The sequence below is a fragment of the Pomacea canaliculata genome, linkage group LG2 (genome assembly GCF_003073045.1).
Source record: "Pomacea canaliculata isolate SZHN2017 linkage group LG2, ASM307304v1, whole genome shotgun sequence".
In the NCBI taxonomy this organism is placed as follows: Eukaryota; Metazoa; Mollusca; class Gastropoda; order Architaenioglossa; family Ampullariidae; genus Pomacea; species Pomacea canaliculata.
Window position 1 is genome coordinate 10,843,571 of NC_037591.1, and position 23,982 is coordinate 10,867,552.

At 42.7% G+C, this 23,982-nt stretch overlaps 1 protein-coding gene across 2 annotated transcripts in view; it reads left to right on the forward strand.

The window, feature by feature from the left end:
• Window positions 1–10,076: 10,076 nt before the first annotated feature.
• LOC112556361 (dual 3',5'-cyclic-AMP and -GMP phosphodiesterase 11A-like) overlaps window positions 10,077–23,982 on the forward strand; it is a 101,746-nt gene continuing 87,840 nt past the window's right edge. Inside the window, exons 1-2 of one of the 2 annotated variants that reach the window (XM_025225307.1) lie at window positions 10,077–11,009; window positions 11,892–11,990. The gene's annotated coding sequence lies outside the window, so the exon portion shown is untranslated. The remainder of the gene's footprint in view (window positions 11,010–11,891; window positions 11,991–23,982) is intronic. The other variant, XM_025225305.1, reaches the window with a different exon arrangement.

The window sequence follows — 23,982 nt, forward strand, 5'->3', positions numbered from 1 at the left end:
GGAGGATAGAGTGAAAGAGGTAATTGGATCACATGAGCTGTTCATTGGGCAATGCTCGATTCCATTCCCATATAAACATATATTATATAAGTTATAAAAGGTCATACACTGAAAATACAGAAGAATATGTACTAAAGTGGAAGAAAGTAACACACAAAAACCATAGAGAAGATTCTTAAAATAAAAATACAGTTTCTTTCAAGATGTGAGGGTCGTGATGAGGTCCTGATGAAACATTTTCTTCCTACGAAAAAATAAATTAAAAATAAGTTAAAGATCAATTCACATCAATATCTAGACATGTGGCGAGCGAAATGGCTTTTAGCAATGTTAAGGTCACAACTGGATTACTTTGTTGTATGAAGTACCCCTCCATCCTCCGCGCTTTGTCATCACCTCGGAGATGGAATTCCTTTTTTCACAGGACCACGAACGATCGGTCGTTGCTGTGGACTCTGCATCTGTGTCCATGTCAGAGGTGAACCTTTCATTAAAAATACCGATTTTCTTCATCCACGAACAAATCCCAGCTGCTTCAACACATTCACGAGGGCTGAATTCATTGCACTTTTAAAATAATTTTTTTACTGCCGATATGAAATAGATCATTTTAATTGAAAACCTTCGTTCAGAACACGAGGTTCATGACTGCATGCTGCCATTCAAGGTCATTCTAAGTAAAATTTCAAGAACAGTATTTAACATTTTCAAGGAATAATTAAAATCCGCAGATTATTTTATTAACTTCTTTATTTTCAAAGTGAATGAAATTCTTCTCAGAATAAGCAGTAATAAATTTTCCAAGCATGCATATCTCTTGTTCTAGATTACCTTTCATGTTAAAAGGACTTAGACAAGTGATAGGATAAAACATTAGTGGCATATCTATTAACCATAATTAATTATGCAATGTCTATTCATCAGAACGAGTAATTTCGAAAAGATATCTTAGGATAATATCAGTTACATAAAAGTGACCTTTCTCGCTGCATTTGATATATCTTTCATGTTTTCAGTGATCAGTAACAAACAAACAAACAAAAAATCATCGTCTGTTTATTATTGTTTATTTCATTTTAAATGAATGTTTACTTTGTGGACACTCTCGACGATTCACAAATCTGCAGTCCAGTAGTCAAGTCCACACGACTTGACCAAACACTGTAACCTTTAGAAGGTCTTCTCCCTGCAAAGCCAATCCTATTGGAAATGGTGTCTTTAGTCAGTGGGTTGAGGATCTGGAAGAGATAGAGACAGGTGTGTGTGTGTGAGGGGGATAACGATGTTGCATTTCTGGGCATGCAGAGGCCGCTGTCAGAACAAGGTCATCTATCTTATGCGCCCACGAACACGAGTAGTCAAACTTCGCACTTTTTGTTTTCCTCTGTGGGACACACAGCGGACAAACTAGATCATTACCTGCAGACAGCAGCCATTTCAGTCCTCCACACATGGCCGTCTGTAGGTATGCTCGGTGGACGAGTGGGTTTTTCGGGTCAAGGAGGACCTCAGATATCGCAGACTGTGAGCAGGACCCGCGTGGAGTAGTAGGTGGTAGGTGCGTGAGTGGACCTTCGCACTCCCTGTTTGTCTGTTTGTGAACCCTGACCTCCAGAAAGTCAACGCGGTTTCGAACACAGGAGGACGAAAGAAAATGTGTTAAACCTACCAGATAGTGTGATATTCATCGATGTTAAGTTCGGTCGGTTTTAGAAATGATGACGTCCATACAGTTAGGTCCCCTGACTGATCTTTGCTCCTAAGTTGTCTCCCTTGTCTAACTGGCTCAAGAAAGAGCTTGAAAAATATCGTCTGCCCTGTCATTTACGATAAACATTAATGTTGACAGTAGTTCACGTGCTGTTACTAAATAGCAGTATGCCATGTTTTCTTTGCCGCGAAGTCGAAATCGAACACTGCGCATGTCCTGAACACTGTGACTTCCTGGCAGGCGGCATGAGAGAGGTGATTTCCTGTTGATCTTTGTGAAGAGACACTCACAGCCGTGTGTGATACCTTTACTCAGGGCAGCGCGGCACTCCGACACAGCCTTTATCAGCAGGTAAATTTGCTCCACCGCTGGACAAGACAAACTCATCGCCTCAACCACTCCGAGATCCAAGCGAGAGGACCTAAGCAGTCACAAAACTTGTTAAGAATTTAATCTTTTATGACTCACGAACGGCTACCCCCTGCGTTTGTCACAACACAGCACCCACGATAGGTCTTTTAACAACAGAAACACTCTGACACCTTTGGCACCTTTAATCCCAGATAGTAGGTGTTTCTTTCCCACTCCAAGGTAAAGACACGAGTTCATTTGTCAAGTGAAGGACTAGAACTACAAGAACTACGGGGCAAGGGGAGGAGGTGCGTATTTTATCTCAGACAGACCAATATAGAATTTAAACGCTGTTTAAAAAGCTCTCATGGGGCGAGAAATGGATACCGCCGCTATCTTCAATAGTTTCTCGGCCTTTGTCGGTAAAGTGTTGTTTGGTGGCCCACTTGAAACGATGCTGCAGTGATTAGAGTAGGTAGGACCTTTGTGCTTTCCTTACATGAGATTTCACACACAAAGTATTTGATATATTTATCAATGTTTGTGTGTGTGATAGAGAGAGAAAGAGAGGGAATCAGTTCTGTCGTGCACAATTCACTTGATATAGAATTCAATAAAAAATACTCTTCGCCTTCTACTGTTTCAAAATGGCTACAAGATGGATGAGCAAATCGAGTAATCGTAAAGACGACGAACTGGGCGAACGTCAACACCATCGCACATAAAGAAGACGAGTGTGGAGCTGGCGAGTGTCAAGAAAGTGAGGTTGGAGAAGAAGCACCCGGCTTTGTGCAGCTCCGGCGCAGCTGACGTGCGAGGAGCCCCGGGTTGTTGTTTGATATCAATCATGGCCGGGATCTGTATCACCGAGGAACGCCCACCCCGTGTGCAGATCAAACGTACCCACGGCGATGCCCGCGCGCGCCAGTTATGCCGGGTACGTGCGGACGTGGGTAAGAGGGTAATTTTCGGGTAGCTTAGAAGTCTTGTCGGAGCAGGTGGTTAAAGTCTGTTGTGGCGTGTTTTCTTTCTCTGGTACCCGCCAATCCGGAACAACGCGAAGAAGCGTGGAATGCGTCTTATAACCGAACTGAGGGACAGGTCCGCGGATACAAGACTAGGGGGACGAGTTTAAAATTTGACAAGATGAACAGATGGGGGTAGAAGGGAGGAGAGAGAAGGGTGGGTGAGGGAGAGCGACAGTGTTTGTTTTGTTGTGAAAATCAAATAAACGGCAGATAATTTGTTAAAGATCAGCGGGGTGTGTGTATGTGTGTGTTTACACGAAAGACTTGCGAAGTATGCAACTGGCAAGATAATGATCTGTTGCTCCTAAATATAAAGTTAAACCATCTGGCGCTGCTTCTATTTTAAGAGGAACAAGAATTAAAATATGTCTGTACTCTTGAAACAACTGCAACAATTATGTTACTTATATAAAATATAGCAGTAAGCAGGCCTATAACACCACAAACGATGAGCATTACATAGTAATCGAAGGAAATTGGTCTGCTCAAGACCCCAAGTGTTGCTCTTAAAGCCCTTGTGGATTTTCAGAAAAAAATGTGGTATAATTTGTTGGTATATTAGAAAAAAATGTCTGATTTTGACAAGCTTTTATTTTTGTTTTGTCTTCTACCTTGTGTCGAGAGTTTCTAACACCTATATCTTGTCGGTTCAAAAAAAAAAAAAAAAAGAAAAAAAAAAAGGAGTAGCTGCTTTGTTGTTGATATTGTCGGTGTAATAAAAATCAAAGCTAAACATTTGTATGCTTCTTTAAAAAGTACATTTTGTTTAAGTTTAAAAAAAATGAATAAAGAAAAGTTAAGTGTCTTTTTAAAAAATATGTAGATAAATAACACACATTCTTTTTGAAGAATCACACACGTAATCAATGCGCATTCAAGAGCTCGCAGGACTGAGGAAGTTGTTCAAGGGAGAGTACTCTTTTCATCTGCGTACTTCCAGGATTCATGACTTATGTCCCCTGCAATGTCATTTCAAATTCACGAAGATATGTTTTTTATTCATAAGTAAAATGTCTTATTTAAACAAAACCCTAAATTTTTTAAGTTCGCTATTCTTAACACTATTATGGTAAGTACATCTTCTCCAGTTCAAACTTTAATGGACAACAATCACGGACATTACAGTCTACGATGTGTTACTTGTTCTCTGTTGCTAACTGGGGGCATTTGAGTTAATTTGTACATTATTGTTCCTAAAATATCAACACATTTCATATTTGCGTTTGTCTAAGATAAATGCATGTAAAAAATTTTTATTTGATAAATTTCCATCATTGCATATTTATTTTATGATTACAACTGACTGCTGATAATCTTTTTTCCCATTAAAAATACCCTGATAAAATTTAATGCGTATTTATCAATATATAAACTTTTTTCTTCCTGATAGCTGCATTGAAAATTGACTGTTTATTTACTCGCACGTGTTTTTTGTACGTTTTTCACCGTCAACAGTGCCCTCACACTGGCAGTTGTTGTTAGCATTGTGATGGATAAGAATACGACTGATGATATGTTTGTGATTGTGTCATGATGTTACTTGTACAACAGATAGTGTAGAAAGTGTAGATATTGCATATCTGGTGCTTGATCTTGGTTTAAGCTTTTTATCAGCAATTGCAGAGCGCTCGTGTTGGCTTGTAAGAGCTGAGAGGAGCTTGCCATCTTGTGGCCATTATTTTAGTTGGTAAAGTTCGGGAAGCTCCTGTTTTTTTTTTTGTTTGTTTGTTTGTTTGGTTTTTTTTTTTTTTTTTTTTTTTGTTTTTGTTTTTGTTTTTTTTAACTTTTTTACATTGTTGGCAACAGTCATAAAAGCATTCTTTTTTCCAAGCGATAAAGTCAGTTGATTACTAGTTTTACTATTGTCTACACAAATGTATGCTGGAAGAGCATTATACCAAGAGACATAAGCCAGTGTGATAACAAGGGAAAGCTGATGGAGTTACTGCCCTTAGTTCACAAACTATTGTCTGTTGTCCTTGCCTGTGGACAGAAACAAACCCAACATCAAGGCACGCATACATATGACGAAAGAGAGCAACACACACACGCACACACATGCACACACTTGTATACACACACACACACACACGCACACACACGCACACACATGCACACGAGCGCGCATGCATAGCATTAATAAATCGCAAATCGCAGACTGCTAAGGAAGCATCAATAGATACAATTCATAATTCCTACAAACAGCGCGCATCAATTAATAATAATTTAATGGCTTAAAAACATACTTATGATAGTTATCAAGTAAACACAAGCATGCACACACACACAAACACACACAATACAAAAGACACAGTCCTTCATCCAGTTCACCTCCTTGGGGGCGATCGTCTCCACTTCAAGTGTCTGTGATAATAAACATACACTTTATTCACAGTATAAACAAAGTATATACAGTCATAAAAACTAAACGGGGTATACACATACACTGATTAGCGCACACATGCAACTGATGTTTATTATACCAGAAATGTCGATTTAGCAACACTGAAATGCCAGTGAAACTGTCTCAAGTAAAACCAATTCTGCTTCATCTATACTGAGTATTTTTTTATTTATTCATTTATTACTTTTTTTTGGCAACAATAATTGTACTCACCTAACTTCATCTTTGGTAGGAAAACAACAGCGAAAAAGACATTCCTGGGCAAACATATTTGAAAATTGAGCATGAAATATCGCCATAGTGCTCGCCGCCTTGTCAAGACATTCGACTTTGCATTTTCGCTCCCAACAACACGATTAAAGGGACTCTGAGTGCGATCACTTCGCGAAACTCTCTTGAGAGTCATTATCTGCTAAACTGAACGAAAATTCGTTTAAACGGAACATCTAACCTCGTACCCCTGAAGGATTTAAGTTCTGTTTCTTTTCCTAACAGTGGGGTGGAAAGTGTTTTGTCACTGAAACTGAACTGAAGTGAAATTACTGAGGTCGTGAAATAGTTTGAGCTTCACGAGATGAAGGAAGTTTTCCAGTCAGTGTCGCTCTTCAGTCCACAACTATACACAACCACACAGCACTTGTCTGGAGCCCACGAAAGTATTGGCGATGGCGAAACAATTCAGGCCAGTTTTTATGAAAAGGTCGGACTGCATAATGCAGGACATTTGAGGGGTTTGTTGTGAGCTTGAACCGCTCTACAAACGTGTAATTTCCGTCTCTCGAGCCCTCTCTTTGCCTGTCTCGGCTTGAATGTCTAGATAAATGTACTACTGCGTCAACAGCAATCCAACTTGAGCAATTTGTCAGAGGCTCCACCATTTGTTTCTTCTTGACCCCTCCATCGCTATTGGGACTGGGAGAAGCAAAGGAGATTTCATCTCGGAAAACTGGTTATGTTCAGAGTAAAAGATGGGGATGTCTTTAAGTCTAGGATAGAGGAGTTGTTCAGGGACTGTGATCGTTACATTTTGTAAAGCGACACTTAAGTGGAATGTGGAGAAAAACTCTACAATTCTTATTCCCCATTGTTGTTTCCCCTAGTGACGTCATTCACAACCTTCCGACGTCCACTGGAAGGGTGAAGTACACAAAGGACACAGGGGTCATGTATACGAAACGGGTGCTAGCTGCAGTCATTTAAATTGATATTAAAATACAAGCATTCCAGCTGACTCATGCATTACCTACACCAGTTGGTGCAACGTACCTTGTACGTCTTCCCTCTATATGACTTTTGTGGACTTTGAGAAGGCATTCGACAGTGTAGCAAGGAATAAGCTAAACTAAAACTTTTACATTAACCAAGCGCCATTCCATACATCTGGCCCCAGTAAAGCAGTCATAAACCGAGTCTCAGTGTCGTTCCCGACAGAGAAAGTCACTTATCACGTGACAAGTGTAGTACTTGACTGTGGTGTCCAGTGACTTACTGCGTGTTCGCCAAGATCACGTGGGGTTTTGTTTTGTGATGGTTGGGGTGTTTGGAGGTCGGCTGCTTCGTTGAGTGATTGTAAATAATATAGACAAAAATACCAGGATTGACAGCCAAGGAAAGTAAGGCGTTCAGAATTCCCAAAGCTGCTAAGGACAATCAAGGCGACTCGAACCTAGCGACTAAAGCAAGTAAGTATCACACTGAAAGAAGTGATGTTAGGGAAGAATGAAAATAAATCACAAAACCTCTTAATTTCTAGCACATTACAGAGAGAACAATGTGGTGTCTACAGTATTCCGCACTTTGTTATTGCTGGAGCTGGGTGACCGATAGGAAGCACAGTCAGTTCAAGACGATTCATCAGCAGAACACCGTTTGAAGACGGGGTCAGAGTTCAGCTCAGGGCTGAGGCTGTGTGAAAACATTGATCGTGCATCGCCTGCTGATCGAAATGGCGCCAGCAGGCATAAAAGACTCGGGGCAAAATATAAAAGAGTTGACATGTACAGGAACTGCGGAGAACTGGCTGTAAAAAGTAGTAGGTCTTGTAAAGTCCAACACATCATAGTCTGGATGGACAATGAACCGCAGTAGATGTCAGTAGTTCCACAGATGAATAGTGACAACGTGTGGTGCTACGATGAGTCTGTCAGCTTGTGTCTTTGTTTTGGAAAAACAAAGACAATTTATGCAGCAAGAATAAGATAATTTACACATTGCTTGAAAAAACAGACAGCAAACGTCTTCATGAAAAACAGATAACTTGAGCGCGAGAACAAGTGAGACGCACGCGCGTGTGACAGAGAGAGAAAAAGAAAGAAAAAAAGAAGAAAAATATGAAATAAATAAAAATTACAAAACAAAGGGAAGGGAGAGAGAGAGAGAGAGAGAGAGAGAGAGAGAGAGAGAGAGAACGAAATAAAGAGAAAGGAATCAAAATACAAACAGAACGAAGAAAGAAAAAGAACAAATAAGGCAGGAAATCAGAAAAAAATTTCTAAACAGATTTCAAATGGAGGGATAAAAGCTGAAGCAGCCCATTGCTCAATATTTGACCTTAAACTCTGCCGAAATTGGCCAAGGTGTTGAAATCGATGTTGCTGAAATGAATCTTGTCTTCCTAAATTTTTTCAAGTGGCCATAAGGCAGATGAATGCAAACTCCATGGCACTCTCATTCCCCCCTGCAATGGCCGCTATCCTACAGACTAGGCCAGCCTGCAATCCGCAGCTTTGATTTCTCGGTCATCCATTGACAGACGATGTAGTCATCATTTTCTCATCCGTCTACATCTGCAATTCATCCCAAAGATCATGGCCTTCACAGCAGGTGTATGACTTAATGGTTTGCGTGCTTGCGTGTGGGGACGTGAATGGTCTGAATAAATTTATCTCAATTTTCTTTCTTTTTTTTTTTCGCTGGTTGTATTAGTCAAGGAAACTTCCATTGCCTTAGCTGAACTGGCTACATCTACTGCAACTCTCTAGCGCCTGTGGCCTGTTGTCTTGTGGTAAGTGCTTGAGATTGTGGGGCAGAATGTTGCCTTCAGATTTTCCCATTCGAGGGACATTGGGAATATCAAAATACGGAAGGTGAAGGGAAAAGGGACAGAGAGGTGGCGGAAAACAACTCGACAAAACCAACATAATTTAGCTAAAGACCTGTCTCGAGATGCTGACCCTCCCGTCAGTCAAATGGGAGACTTCCGGTCTGCTCACGCCAACCTCCCAACCACAGACAGGTCTGGGAGAAGCATTTTTCGTTTTCGCTGGTCGTCGAGTGTCGAGAACGCTACCTCCACCCCAGTCGCTCGTACAAATGACCTCCTTTGAAGCTAGCCTTATAACCTACCATTGACATGAATATCTGCAGTAGTTGGTCTCCATTTCACACTATCTCTCGTCTATTCCTGGTGGCCCAAAGTTTAGCGCCCGTCAGTAGTACAGGGAGGATTGACTATCCTGAGTTCAGATCTCGTCTCAGGCACACTGTCTTTTATCTGCACGTGACATCTGTTTACAGAACTGGCTTCTTTTTCCATAATATAGCCTTAGCTGCGGTCTCGGCGAAAAACATCGAATGACCAATAGCTACTCTCGTCGTTTCCTCCACTTGTCCCATTCGTTTTTATAGTTGTATAGCAGGGGGACGCACCAGGATTAGTCCGCAAGATATCTGGGGACCGCTCGACCACTTCTGTACAATAAGAAGGAAAGAAAGCAATAATAAGAAAGAGTCATACATATATCATACAGGACAATTATTCATGTTGTCTGGCATATAGGGCTAAACCTTACCCGGTGATAGTTTGCAAACTTTCTCTCTCTCTAGCCGCTTTTTTCTTCAGTTGCATTGAGCTCACTACCAACAGGGCATATGCAGTATGGAAGTGCCCTATCATCCTCCTCCTCCTCCTCCTCCCTCTTAATCTGTCTCAACCCCCCTTTCCTCTTCTTTTACCTCTACCGACCCTTCTATAACCATAAAGCTTGTCTGTTCTTGTGTTGTCCCGCCAAGCAGCTCTTGTTTACCGCCTGCTAGACAAACTTCAAAGGGCAAAGAACAATGCCGCGCCTATTGTCTTCGGTATGCGACCAGCAGACCGTGCTCCACCCGTACTCGAGGCTTCACTGGCTGTCAGTGTGAACTGGCATTGATCACAAGATTGCTACACTGGGCGACCGTTGTCTCACCCACTCGCCCCACCATGGCTGTCTCAGCTACTCGCGCCTTGTCCCCGAGTCCATCTCCTTTGGTCTCATTGTGTTGATCTCATCTCTGGAATCGGACGAGAGAAATCGGCAGAAAATCCTTCTCCTTCTCAAGCCCGGCAATTTTCTGCCCCTTTCTCCTCGACTGGCCTCCTCCCCCTCCTCTTTCAGAAATATCTTTAAGGCTTACTGTTCACCTCACTTGTCTTCATCAACGTACGTCGTTCATGTCTGCCATGGTGTCATTGCTTGTGTGTCTTGTATGGTTGACTGTCGGTTTGTTTGTCTTTTGTGTGCATCCTCCTCCTCCTCTCCTCCTCCTCTAAGTCTCATCTTCATGTCGTCTTGACACAATGAACCACCTTCACCTTACTATCTCTACAGTTGCATGGTGGTTTAACTTTTTTACCGCTTAATCTTTCGTGAAGAGCCTGTGTTACAGGATAATATGCAAGTGCAAGATAGACACAAAAAAAAAAAAAAGAGAGAGAGTGAGAGAGAGAGAGGAGAGTGAAAGAAAAAGGGAAATCAACCAAACGAAGGAGGGAGAGAGAAAAGAATGGAGAGGATTACGAGCGGTATAATTAATACTGTGCCCGTTCATTGTGATTTTCTATTTTACTTGCCTTTCCCTTTAACAGCAAGTCTGAAATCATTACACGTTTAATTGAAAGTATTAAATTTTCATTACCGTTATGGGCACCAAGAGAATCACTTCCTATGTAGCTGTGTGTGTGTGTGTGTGTGTGTGCTTGTGTTCTTATTTAATTAATCTTTCAATCAGTCCTCCAATCCCTTTCGTCACTCGTCTCTCTTTCTCTCTCTCAGTCGATTATGTTGCTCCGCAAATCCTTCAAGGCGTGCGCGTGCGAGCGCGCGTCAGTCTGCACGCGACACTGACTGACGACACACCGCCGCCCCAGCTTTGCACCACCGAGCAAACAAACTCCGCCAAGCTCAAGAAAGCCGACTGATCACCCACGTTCCGGTTGACTGGCCAGCACGTGACACTCCCCGTCTTGCACGCAGCGCATCCATTGCTTCATTAACACTAAAAAAGTCTTACTGCGCACTGAGTCGGCTGTGGACTGGGATGACAATCAGTCAGGTAGGACATGACCGGTGGATATCAGGTGGTTTGAAGTCTGGGGACATTACTACATACACACTTGTCACCAGACCCTCCACGTCTCGTGCTGTGGTGTCCCGTGGAAGTACTTCTGGTTGGCGAGGAGGACGTTGACAAGCTGAGAGAGTTTACACTGTGAGACAGAAATCTGATGGGATTGTGTTTTCTAGGAAACAGCTCGGTAAGTCTTTGTTTTTGTTTTTGCTGCGACAGCGACCTTTGTGTACTCTGCTCAGCTTTGTGGGAAACAGCTGGGACGTGCGTGTCTTTACATGAGACGATCGAGCATGTCCAAAAACACGTATACACACACACACTCTCACACATGCATAGAAGTAATAAATCACATATCATCTGTAGACTGCTAACAAAGCACCTGCAATAGCTACAACTCCTAATCACCCCAAACAGCAACAATTAATAATAATTACATGCGCAGAAACAAACAACACATACCTGTCTAAGTTACTGATGCCAACCAATCGTTGGTCTCTCCGTTCTGCTCGTGTTTCTCTCCTCTCTGTCAGCAGAGATTTCTACACACTTCTTCACCTTTCCTGACATCCACCGTTTGGCTCTCTTTTCTTAGAAACTTTCAAGTCTGGCCTCAAAATCCAGCTTCTTAGAAACATCTTTCACAGTCTTCCTCTTATTCCTCCCTTCCACATTGTCATCAATGTTTGCAACGACTTCATCCGTTTGTTGATGTTTGTTTCCTTGTTGTATTGACTGTTTACAGCGCATTAAGGTCACCTCCGTATGGGAAAATGCGATATAACAACAACAACAACAACAACAACAATAATAATAAAACACAGAAGTGCATGAAAGCAAAGCAAACAACACACATTTACACACAAACCATCCAACCATCCAAACACAAATACACACACACAAACACACACATTGTTCAACTCAATATCACTCAATATTTCTGCCCCGTTTATTTTGTTGTACCATTTCTGTATGTACTTTGTACTTTGGTCAAGTGTCTGTGACTGCTTACAGCACCCAGTCACGGCTGGCAACACTTCAAGAATAATTATCGATGAAATGTTGCCAGGAATAAAGTCCCCTGTTTGCCTGTGAGCACACCCAGTGCCCTCCCCATGAACAAGTTGGAACAAGTTCACCATCGCACCACTCGGCTGTGGGATCACGGGTAATTACACCCAGCAGACATTTTTATCGCAAACATTCAAGCACCACCCGTAAAAGGAAAGAAAAGAGAATTTACAACAAAGAGAATTTTGTTTGGCTAAAAATCGCTTTGGCACAGAATCAGGATTGTGGATTGCCACATTCACCCCACATTCACCCCACTTCGACCACAACCGCCGCTTGACTCTTTTCATCACTCCAAGACTGCGACGAGCACTGAAAGGCCATTGCCGCCCTCGCCATTCACACGACTGCAACTGGTCGTCAGGCAGCGACAACTGCAACATTCCAGTCCATGGCTGCTTCCACCACCGCCAGGAACGGCGATAACAACCCATCGATACACACAGCATACAATTTTGAATAGAAACAGATATGTTTACCTTGCAGTCGGTCGAACTAGAAATATTCTGGATAAAGTTTGTTTGTTAGACCAGGTTTAAATTTTGACTTTGTAGGTGAGATATGTTTTATAAATTATCGGCAGTATTTTCAGGACAGAGTTAATTTTTATTTTTCCTGGTGTAGGAGAATAAGCAAAATAAATAAATAAATAAAAATAATAATACAGTACAGCTCTGTATCATATACACGATCATTGTCATTTACAATACTCATACACTAAATTAACACAATATAACACAGCCCCATAAATACCCATGCATGCACACACGCGCACAAACACACACACAAGAGAGAGATAGAAGGAGGAAATTGAAATATCCAAAGAAAACCTTCGAGATGGATAGCTAACTAAGAAGACAAAGGAGTAAATTCTTGTATCCAGGATCGTCTGATGGAGAAGAGTGCATCGTTCTGAAAAAGACAATTGTTCAGAAACATTTTTTTTTTAAATGCAAAGATCACTTTAATTCATTCCTACATTTTTATCACCTGTTACTCTGTAGTAATTTTCAAACAGTTGCGGAAGCGTAGTGTTTTATGATTTAACGAGAATCGATCTGGTGCATGCTGGAGTTGAAGGAAGGAAAAAAAAAAAAGGAGGGGAAAATACTTGTCGTCTATCTGTTTAACTTCTGACCGCTTTCACAAGTGGAGTGGAGAGGCTTGCAGTGCCAGAGGAAGTGACGTCAGCCTGGGGGCTGGAAGCGAGTGCTAAACGTTTGGGTTAGGATGCTGGGTGTCAGTGGATGCCGAGTGACCGGTGACCCTGACACCAGCTGCCCGACAGTTGAATGTGTGTCGTGCAATCTGTCTGAAAGCTCCGCTCGATACATACAGAAAAAATACAACTAATCCATGTTCTGCCCGAATTCTATTTTCCTGTCTTTCTTTTGGGAATGAATGTGAGCAGTGGAAGTGTCGCTGAAACAGAAAGCAGAAGCAGGTAAAAACAACTTCTGGGGAATTGGTGAAGGGTCGACTAGAGCTGAAATATGGCGAGTGTGGAATAAGTTAAAGGGTCTGGGGTCGTCCATAGAACATAAATGATGGGCGAGGGCTCAGTCACGTAGTCACGTAGAAGGGTCGCCAACACACGTACAATGATGTAGAGCAGCCGACAGTCAAGAATTATATAGTCTGGTCTCCCACATGGAAATACATGTTGAGGGAACAATGGGGGTCGGGTAGTTAGTTGTGTGCGGGGGTGAACAGTGAAACGTGAATAATATAATGATGATAATAATAATATTATATGTTGATGTATGGATCAGAGGTCAACACATCCTGATGGAAGGGGGAGGGCTGCCAGATACCCCATCCATAGCTACGCCCCGTTAGACCCTCGTAAAAGATCGTACGAAAACAGAGATCAGGTGACGTCAGGGGAGCAAACGTTCTTCATAGACAAACAAAGTTCAATGAAATTGGATACCTTCCTCCAGCCCACCCCAGCCCCGATAACGTATTACCGAGGAAATGGAGAGGACAGGACGAAATCTACCCATTGACCTCATCGACTGCACAATGGACGCAAGAGCAGTCTTTTAGCAGCAAAACTTGATCACGTGGTTACCTCTGTACCTATCTTACAGTACACACATGCACGCACACACTCCTCCTCTCTTTCTAACACGTGCACCCTTATAGATTGTTATGTATACTGTCCCATAACACACACACACACCAACTTCCACCCTCTCTTTCACACACAAACACGCGCACGCACAGACGCACTCACCTCCCAGAGCGAAAGAGCGATAAAGAGATAGCCGCACTAGCTAAATAATAGATAAAAGTCCTCTAACGCCCTGTTACAGCAATACATGGAGCACCGAGTGCTTGGCGGCGTAAACAGGTTTCTGTAGCAACAAAAACGTGGCGCGGACACCCGCTGCATAATTCATGACGCGCCGGCACGAGCAGACAACGCGCGGCTAGCGCCACCTACCTACAGGCTGATATTACGTGGTCCACGTCAAATCTACGGGACTGGGTCTTCGAAAGTAGAAATATTTAGTGTCTGTTGGACTGATGAAACCGAGCGCAGTCTGACTACTTGACGATACTGTTTACGTCTGGCGAGTTCAGCGAGGGTCTGTGAACAGGATCGAGTGTTTAATCTCGTTTTTTTGCAAATTGTACTGAAAAAAAGCCTACCGGATCTTAGTTTATTGAGATTGGGTGAAAGCCGACTTTTAGTGGCCATGACAAATCCATTTACATTTAACTGCAAAACATACCGAGAAGTGAATGCGTGTGTGTGTGTCAGGTGTAATGGATGGGATCAGTTCACACACAGTCGTGTACCTCTGTGTTAATGTTCACTACGGGTCGCCATCATGATTAATTAATGGCAGACCGAGCTAAGTCTCTTGTCTGGCGTTGGTGACCTCGATTCTTACACGTGGGCCTCGGAGAGTCCTGCGGTAATAGTGTCAAGGTCATTAGCCACCGCGCGAGACGATGCCAGAGACCGGGTGGGGGGCAGGAAGATGCCAGCTGTTCTATATTGGGCATTGAATATGGTGAAGTTCCTTTTGCAGATGCTGTTGGTGATGGTGAGGTGGTTGGGGTAATGTTTGGGGTGGTAGAGGAGAAAGCAATGATTATCGGACTTGGTTGGGGTGCCAACTGTGAGCTGTGATGCGCGTTGTATTAGGTTTCTGGCTGTTTAACAAGAGCCAGTGCGACATTAACCTCATTTTTTTTAGCGACATCCTTATCTGAACTTTTTTTTTTTTTTTTACCACCGAACGCTTTGGGATGCTCAGGTTCGGCAAGTCTAATCCTTCGTGAATCGTATAGTGTGCATGAAAGTTCAACCACGGCAACCACAGTGTTGAGGACAGCTTCTTACCTCAGGCTCGAGCAATCCTGAGGTTTGTTAGAGTAGCATTACTTTAAGGTTAGCAGTCACTCGGCTTGTGAAGCAGGATTACATCCATTCAGCTTCTTAGCAGTGCTACTTCAGTTCTGGTACAGCTTCACATCATCACATCAACCCAGTGGATGATTCCTGCCTCACAAAACATGTTCAATAAACGTCGTCTACTGTGGTTCTGTATGACGATCTGTCATCGTACTTCCCTGTACAATAGCGAAATAATGAAAGGGCAAAAATCAAATAAGTTTAGAACCCCCATGGTCGACTACCCCTGCATCGGAACTATCCCGCACTGTCGGACCGATAGACCAATCCGACCGATAGCACGGTCTATCCACCCTCCATGCATACGGCCCCAGGGCTACAACCTTCCTCAAGGATTCTTTGAAGCACTACTATCGCAAAGTTAACAATCACTAAGTGTTTGGAGCAGCTAGCCTCCGGGGTTAGCAATCAGTTTTTATTTTAATGTGGAAGAATATTGATGACGAAGAATATTTGCCTAAGAAGCGCCGTTTGGTCGGAGTTAATAAAATTTCTGTTTGTGAATTTTCTTTTTCTTTTAGTTTTGTTTTTCATGTTCCTCTCCTTACTTGTGGTCTTAACACTCTGAGACCTGAACCAAACAACTCCTCTTTCCTAAACTACCACCATGTCTGTCGGATAGTTCTCTTCCCCTGCTCGCTGGACCATGACTCTGGAGTTAATTTTCCTGTTGGGTTAGCGGTACTCGCGGGGTCCCGTTCCCCAAGCTAAGGCAAATGTATCCATGAATACTGAATGACAGGATACAATTGCTGTTTGTTTGGCAAGTGTTATACTTCAAGGTTAGCAATCACTCGGTGTTTGGAAAGCATTCCCTCAGTGTCATCAATCACAACTTTGTTTGGAGCAGGGTTACCTCCAGGCTAGCGAGTACTCCGTGTGTTATCGATATTGACTTCAAGCTAACAACCATTCAGTGTTAGGAACAGCATTACCTCACGAACATTACTTAGCAGCATTACCTCAAGGTAATTTACCCCAATTTGAGGAACAATATTACTTCTCGATTAGCAACCACCAACTCCATTATTTTATGTTTATCTAGCGGTCATTATGTATGGGAACTTATCCACAGGTTAAGAAAAATTTGCTAAATCCAATCAACACACTGAGGTACCTGACAACAGGTAGGTTAATCTTGTTTACTCTCTGCTACGATCACAACACTCTTCAATCACTCGGTGGACAGTTCAGAAGATGAATGGGTCTTTGCTTTGGGTGGAATTCTTGTTCACTCACACCTTAGCACACAGGTGAGACCCAGGCTGCTGGCATCAAACTGGACAACCATTGCATTAGCAGCTTCCGGCAAAATCTAAGAAAGAGAACTCGCAAACAAATTTGGTTGGGTGGCGCCACCAACCACAGCAGCGTGCTAAAGACAACAAAGAATTTTAAAAAAATAAAATAAAATAAAACTTCACTTTAAGACAGTCGTGTGAAATTGGAAACAGAATAACAACAGAAAGCAATTACAGAAGGTAAACAATTTTTAAAAATATAGAGTTAAGTTAACACACTTGGAAATGTAATATTAAGAACAACAACACTGAGGGTGTTAGAAGCAATAAAAAATTAAACCTGTAACAGTTAGAAGTGTTTTGTTTATTATTTTCAATTTCATTTTCCGTGCTGGCTGTTGTCATGCTGTTGGTTTCTGTAACAACAATACTTCGTTGTCTACATCTCCGTGTAAAAGACTAAAAACTCATTTATTTCTCCTCTGAAGTATGAAGTCCATCTTTCTCTTTCCTTTCCACACTACCCGATCTCACTTTTCCTATTCTGTAGGTTTTCTTGTTAGCAAAGATCATTATCCATCATCCATCATCCTCATTCATCCTCATTCTCATCCTCATCCTCATCATCATCTGAGCCGTGTCACCGGCCTGCGATTAATATGATTTTAAGCCTCTGTCGTTAGAGAATGGATCAATAAAAAATGTTATATATATCTCTCTCACACTCAGCACACTCACACATCTCTCTCTCTTAGACGGAGAAGGAAAAATTCTCATCTTTTCGCAGATGAACAGAAAATCTCAAAGACAAAGACAAAAAAAGATGAAAGCAGCACGATTCAGTCCTGTTTCATACGTCTGAGTCATTTTTGTTAAAATTTATTTGACATTTTTTATTTCTTTTCAAGTTTTGAACAGAATATGAAATAATAACTACGACAGAGCTATTGTCACGTGCATGCGACATGCCACAAGGAACATCGATTGTTTGGACCGTCTCCACAAAACTTCGTCACGCTCTGAATAGAGAATCGATTTTCCCGTCGTGCTTCACTGAATCTTTACATTTAATCTTGTAAAAATACTTGTAGAACATTTTTATGATTATCTCTTAAAGGAAGAGAAACACAATGTAAAGTGCTGATCTGGAGAGAGAGAGAAGAGAGAGAGAAGAGAGAGGTATTTAGAAAGTAAAGAAAGACTGGAGTGCAAAAGTACATTTTCAACAAATATCCTGGCAGCCTATCTGTTTGTTTGTTTGTTTGTTTGTTTGTTTGTTTGTTTGTTTGTTTGTTTGATTGATTGATTGCTTGTTTGTTTGATTGCTTGTTTGTTTGATTGTTTGTTTGTTTTCACCTGTGAGTTTGTCCGTCTCCAAACAACGAGCGAAGACAATTAAACATACATCTAAATGATTTTTAATGTACAGTCGACTAGCAGTGTCATGACTAAACCTCAAACAAAAAATATCTTATTTACACTTGTGTTTCTTGTTTGGTTGTTTTTTTCTGTTTTCTGTGTTTAAATAGAAAATCTCTCCACCATCTCATCGGTATTTATTTTTCCCCTGTCTTCTGTTTTTTTGAATTTTCGACTCTACCTAGGTAAAGCGTTAGTTTTTACCTGTCTACATTAGAGGCTTCAGCATCTCAGTTCCATTAGCGAGAACGAGCTACCTGCCAGCCGGAAGTGACGCAAAGGCCGCCGTGTCAGGCACGTGATCGAAAGTTATTTCGCTCTGTCACGTCTCGCGGGCACCACGGCCTTGATGTACGACGTAGTCCTGACGTTATCTTCACGATTAACGACGTTGGCTGGTGAACCCGAGTGCTGCAGGGACGCCGTACATTACGTCACGTCTGTGGCTGTGTCTCAGTCTCCCGGCGACTGGTGGCTGGCTCTCTGCCCATCTGCCCTGTCCTTCTGCTGGTGTGCACGTGTGTAGGGGGCGTGCGTGTCCATGTTGCATCTACATCTTTATGTCGAAATACTTGTACATCCTTTTCATGCTTCGAAAATGCACGCGCACACACACGGACTTTATGAGGTTGGTTGGCAACCCGAGCACAAGCAGTTATACAACTAGTTGCCAGCGCCACCCGATACCTTGACAATGTATTTTCACCCTCCTGTCTTCCTCCCTTCCCTCAGTCTGTCACCATAGCCTCCCCAGAGCAGAGCTGTCCAGACTGGACCATAATGGGTCTTGCCTTACCTTCTGCTGTTAGCGGTACCCGGGTCCATCACTCGTGTAACGGTACATGTACCCCGCTCTAATGAATTCAGTGAACTCAATATTTGAAAGGTCAAACTTCTTGTTAGTGTTGTGACCTTCCTGATTGCTTCCCCTGTTCTTTGAGAAGTTCATGCGTTGGGACATCTGATCGCTGGACGGTGCCATAATATAGTATAATTATATAATTATAGTATTTACTTTTGTTTGCAGGATACCTACAGTTTGTGATGTAATCAGACAGGTGGCCAGCAGACACCTTGCTTGTCGGTGGAATGTCTTCCTTGTGGCCATGCCACACCTTTCATGTTCAAAGCTCTGATTACATTTCTTCTCCAGTGAAAATAAACTCACCTGGCATTAGACAAGCTTACTGGGAGGATGACAAGTCGTATTTCATCGTTAGATGAGTTTTTAGAAAAGAAATCACAGTTCTTGTCATTATCGGCTTTCCACACACACACACGCCATATTGGTCTGGTTATATCGATATTTTCTCAGTTTCTCTCTTCTCTCTCTCTCTCTCCTCCTTTTTCCACCTTCGGTCTCAGATCTCGCCCGAGCAGGAATACATTACTCAAATGTCCGCCAGGGACTTTTTACGGCCGCTTTACACCACATAACACATCATTACTCGCCTCATCGCAGGCGGCGCTGGCGGCTGACATCATTTGAAGATGATGTGTGACTTCATTACTAGAAAGTTGTCGTTACAGTCTTTCGGCTTCGACTCTTGAGATGTCATGTCAGATGATCTACGATGACAGCTGCCTGTCGCGGAAAAATGGAAGCCATCTTAAATTGGAGGGATGGTGTGAAGGGAGGAGGAGGAGGAGGGTTCTGTAAGGAGGTTTTGCATTGTCTGTGTCTAGTGTCTGTGGTAGACATGACTAGTGCCAGTTCTTGAGACACATCTGACTATATTGTCAATTTAAGTTCTTCAAGAATCGGTCTTTAATATGAATTCTGGAAAAGGATCTTACTCTTGTCAGTCCTTCTTCAAACATTTCATATTGTCTGTCCTTAAATTACCAAGACAAATGTCAGTTATTTTTAAGTATACCCCAACAATGTTCGTTCGTGAAAAGACTGTAAATAATCCGACAGTCAGGGAGAAAATTCTTGGACTTGGGTGGAAGCGTCTGACAAATTTCTCCCGTCTGATGGAGGGAAGACAATCAGACCAGAGAAACCAACTCGGGTGGCAAGGCGTCACCAGGTCAGACAGGTATGATGAGGCTAGACCTTGAAGACAACTGTGGCACAGTGTCACCATCTTGTAATCAATTCCAGCCCAGACTGAGAGCCAATGAAGCTGGCAGAGTAGGTGGCTGCTCTGCTTATCGCATACCCAAGACAATACGAGCGGCATTATCTGAGCCCTTTGAAGTTTTCCAGTAGGCGGTTAGTGAGATGGAGGACTAGAGAGTTGCAGTAATGCAGCCAGGACTACACAAAAGCAGACATTGTGGCAGAAACAGACAGGATGGATTGGATGGGACTGATCCTGCAAAGCTCCAGGAAGACAGACTTACGGACTGCATTGATGTAGGACATGAAATAATGATGTGTCAATGATAACACCAAGATTCCCGACGATCCGAGAGCGACTTTCACCCTACAGAAAGTAATAGTAGTAAAATAATGACATACATATAATTATACTGTCATTAGAATAGATGACTCTCTCTCTCTCTGAGTGAAGGATAAGAAATACAAGAGACTACATTTCATTAAAGGAGTAAAAATAAAACGTCGTTGTTGAAGTAGGTAGCAAGGCAGACCAACTATAGTCTGTCAGAGAATGAAGCACAACCTACATTGAAAAAGGAAAAAGAAGGAACTGCAAGCTCAAAAGTGAAACACCTGCGTCACTCTCTACACACACTCACCCAGAGAATATATCTCTTGTGTCATGGTCACCTCACAAGCAGCTGGAGAGAGACCTGCCAGGCAGACAACTTGCAGACCCCAGCACATTCCTTTTTATTTACTTGCTTATTTATTTATTGCGAGGAAATCTCGCCATCATTGTTGCCATCGACCGAAAGCGCGAGCACCGTTACCCTCCAGTCGAGCGGAACGTGAACTTTTCAATGGCTCATTGGTGTCCAGGTTCTTCAGACGACAGCTTGTCCGACCTCAGTCTCGCCAAACCTCGTTAGACAACTTTCTGCGACCTTCTCGCTGAGAATGTTGGTGAGCAACGAAGCATGCCGAGTGTTTTACCATTAATTATTCATGACCGCAGTCACCCGCCAGCTTGGTGTGGAGGTGAAAGCGTTTCAATACTCATCGTCCATTACCGTGTTTCCTCTGCCGCCATCACCCGCGTGCTTCACCCCCTTCTCTGTAGGTTGGAGAAGAGAAATGAGTGCTCTCCCCTTCCTCCCACCCCAGGGTACATGGACCATGACAAATTGGAATATAATGAGGCGACAGGCAGTGGGCTGTAACTGGGCGTTGGCACTCGATACTTGTGGCAACTCGGGTGCTTAAAGATGGCGTCGGGTAAGCAAAGTAGATAGATACAGAGCTTCACTGAGACAAGACAGAATGATGACAGCCAAAGCCATGCCCATGTCTATCAAAATTTATTTACTTATTTTAAGGTCTGAAATGTTTTGCAGTTTCTTCTCGGGTGAATGTAGCTAGTGGTGTCCAATGATGGAGTGACAAAGGGATTTATTCTACAGGTGATAGGGATGGGCAAAGAGACAGGTAGAGGGACAGAGATGGTCAGGTATGGAGAAGATTAATGTTAATACAAAAATACAATAGATACAACTGTCCAATAATTAATAAAAAATTATTTAACTCAAATATGAGCTATTTAAATTGGTAATTTAAAATCTTGTTAAAGATGTTTTCCAGGTGTGTGGTAACGTACTTCTACCCTGATGAAATATGCAAACTAAGGGGTAGGTAATCCGTCTTTTCACGGAGAGTAGAGGGCGACAGAATCAGAACGCTTAGTTTTTAAATTGCTTCTTGGGAGAGGGAGTCAGCTGCTTAAAAGTCGGATTAATGGGTTCCTTGACAAGTGGTCGCCTGTCTGAAAGTCCTCCATCCTCCCAGACTGTCTCACTTGATCGTCTTCTCGTCTCACTCTGAAGCCACTGCCAGTGGAAGAGCCTCACACTAAGACTTCACCTGATGTAGATGCATCAATAAAATGAGGTTAGCCAAGACGTTAAAGGAAGTAATGCACCATTAAACGGCCGTCAACACGGAAGTCACGTGGACAGGAAGCGCCACTAAACGCGGGTGAGCATCGACAGGACACGGGGCGCAGTCTGGTCACTCGGGGTGGTATACGGGTAATAACAATAACTATAGCAGTGATGAGGGAGTGTAGGTAGAGTTTCTGTAAGCTGTAAAGTAGAATTTGAGAACTATGGAATATTATTCTAGAGATTGGAGGAAAAAAGAAAAGATCATCTACCTGCTCTTTGACCTTTCATATCTTCTCCAATATTTAACATGAACTGTTCTTCCTAGAAAAATTTTAAGAGTTCATTAGATGGCGAGAGGGACAAACAGGATGAAAGGAATAAATTAGCAGACTTCTGGACTCCGCGAGAATAATAGACACTAAAGGATGAGGAGACAAATGCCCCACCAGCCATCGAAGGCTGGAGGAAAGGAGGTCAGAACGAGGAGGTGACGAGAGCAGTTGGAGCAGCTGCTGATGGCGGGAGGGGTCAGTGGGTGAATGGATGGATGGGCTGATCGATAAACCGATGAACGGATGTGCTGACTGAAACGTTTTCAGCTGCAAACAATGTGAGAGGAAATTTATGAAAATACGAAACCTTGTCGATCTGTCATCTCTCTTGTTTTCTCTTCTTTCTCTCTCCCGGCACATATTTTAAACATTATTCAATGTGAAGAATTGTCTCATTATCTCTTACTCTTTTTTCGGGTTTTGATCGGTTTTCTTAGAATAAAAATCTCTTTATATAGTCAGACCCAAGGTTCTGTAACTGTCAAGAGGTTCGAGAAGAAGAGAGTGGTGCAGCTGTTTGTGTCCATCAAAGCTGTCGTCAGTAGGAGGATGAAAACAAGAACACCGCCCATGACCTTAAGTAATTTACATCGGTTGTGCATGCCATGGATGTGAAAATGAGGAACGATGTGTCTGAAGAAATTATAAATGGAAGCGAATAATACATATATAAACGCAGAAATGCTTATCAATGAAGATTTTTCACAGATTATAGATATATATTGCCAGTACGAGGTCAGCGCCATTCCTACCGGGTAGGAGACCGAACAAAGAAAAGAAAACAAAACAAAAACTAACCAGCAGGTTTTTTCTGTTTTTTTGTTTTGTTTTGTTTTGTTGTTGTTTTTTTTTTTTTTTTTTTCTTTTTTTTTTTTTTTTAAGTGTTGGTGACAGTCCTTTCTTGATGTCTTTGCCTCAATTCGTCGTCTAATACACCGTTACGTCCCCTTCACTGTCACCCGCCGTTAAATTCGCCTTTTTCCCCGTCGACGACAGCCTACGACGTCCATGACAGATCGCTAGCGCCGCCTGTCTGTGACGTGTCTCCTCGCTTCCGGTGCGGTCGGTGATCGATACGACTTCGATCCTGCCTCTGCCGAACTATAGCGCGAAGCACTGCGATAGACTTGCTCCCCCTTTCACACACACAGAATGACAGACAGCTGGGGTTGACCCCTTGGCGGAGGTCGACGTGTAGGTGATTGTCATGACTACCATGCGTGCGCCAGCTGTCTCCGCTGGCTTTTAATTCAGCTGCAAGAGATAGTCAGCTGTCCGCCCACGTGACCTTTGATTGCGATCGTGTGGCAGCCATCGTGAGAACGCCGTTAAAAACGAGTGACTTTGAAGGACGGGTCGATACACCCGTTATCGCTGATTTATCAAGAGGCGTTTCTGATTAGTTATTTGATTCAAGTCACGGCTCGATCTGTTGCCCGGGTGTGTGAAATGTGCTGTCAAAATGCAGGGACGCCTTTTCTAGAATTCATATCAAACTGTTTCATCGCTTGTTATTTTAATAATTTACCAAAGAGTTCAATTTGTAAAAAAAAAAAAAAAAAATTGAACGTACCCTAAGCATGTACAATCGGGAAGCCGATCGGTTTTAGCACTGGCGTTTCAACCCGGAAGCATGTTGGTTCGATTCCCCTGTTGCGCAATGAACCTCGAGCGTCG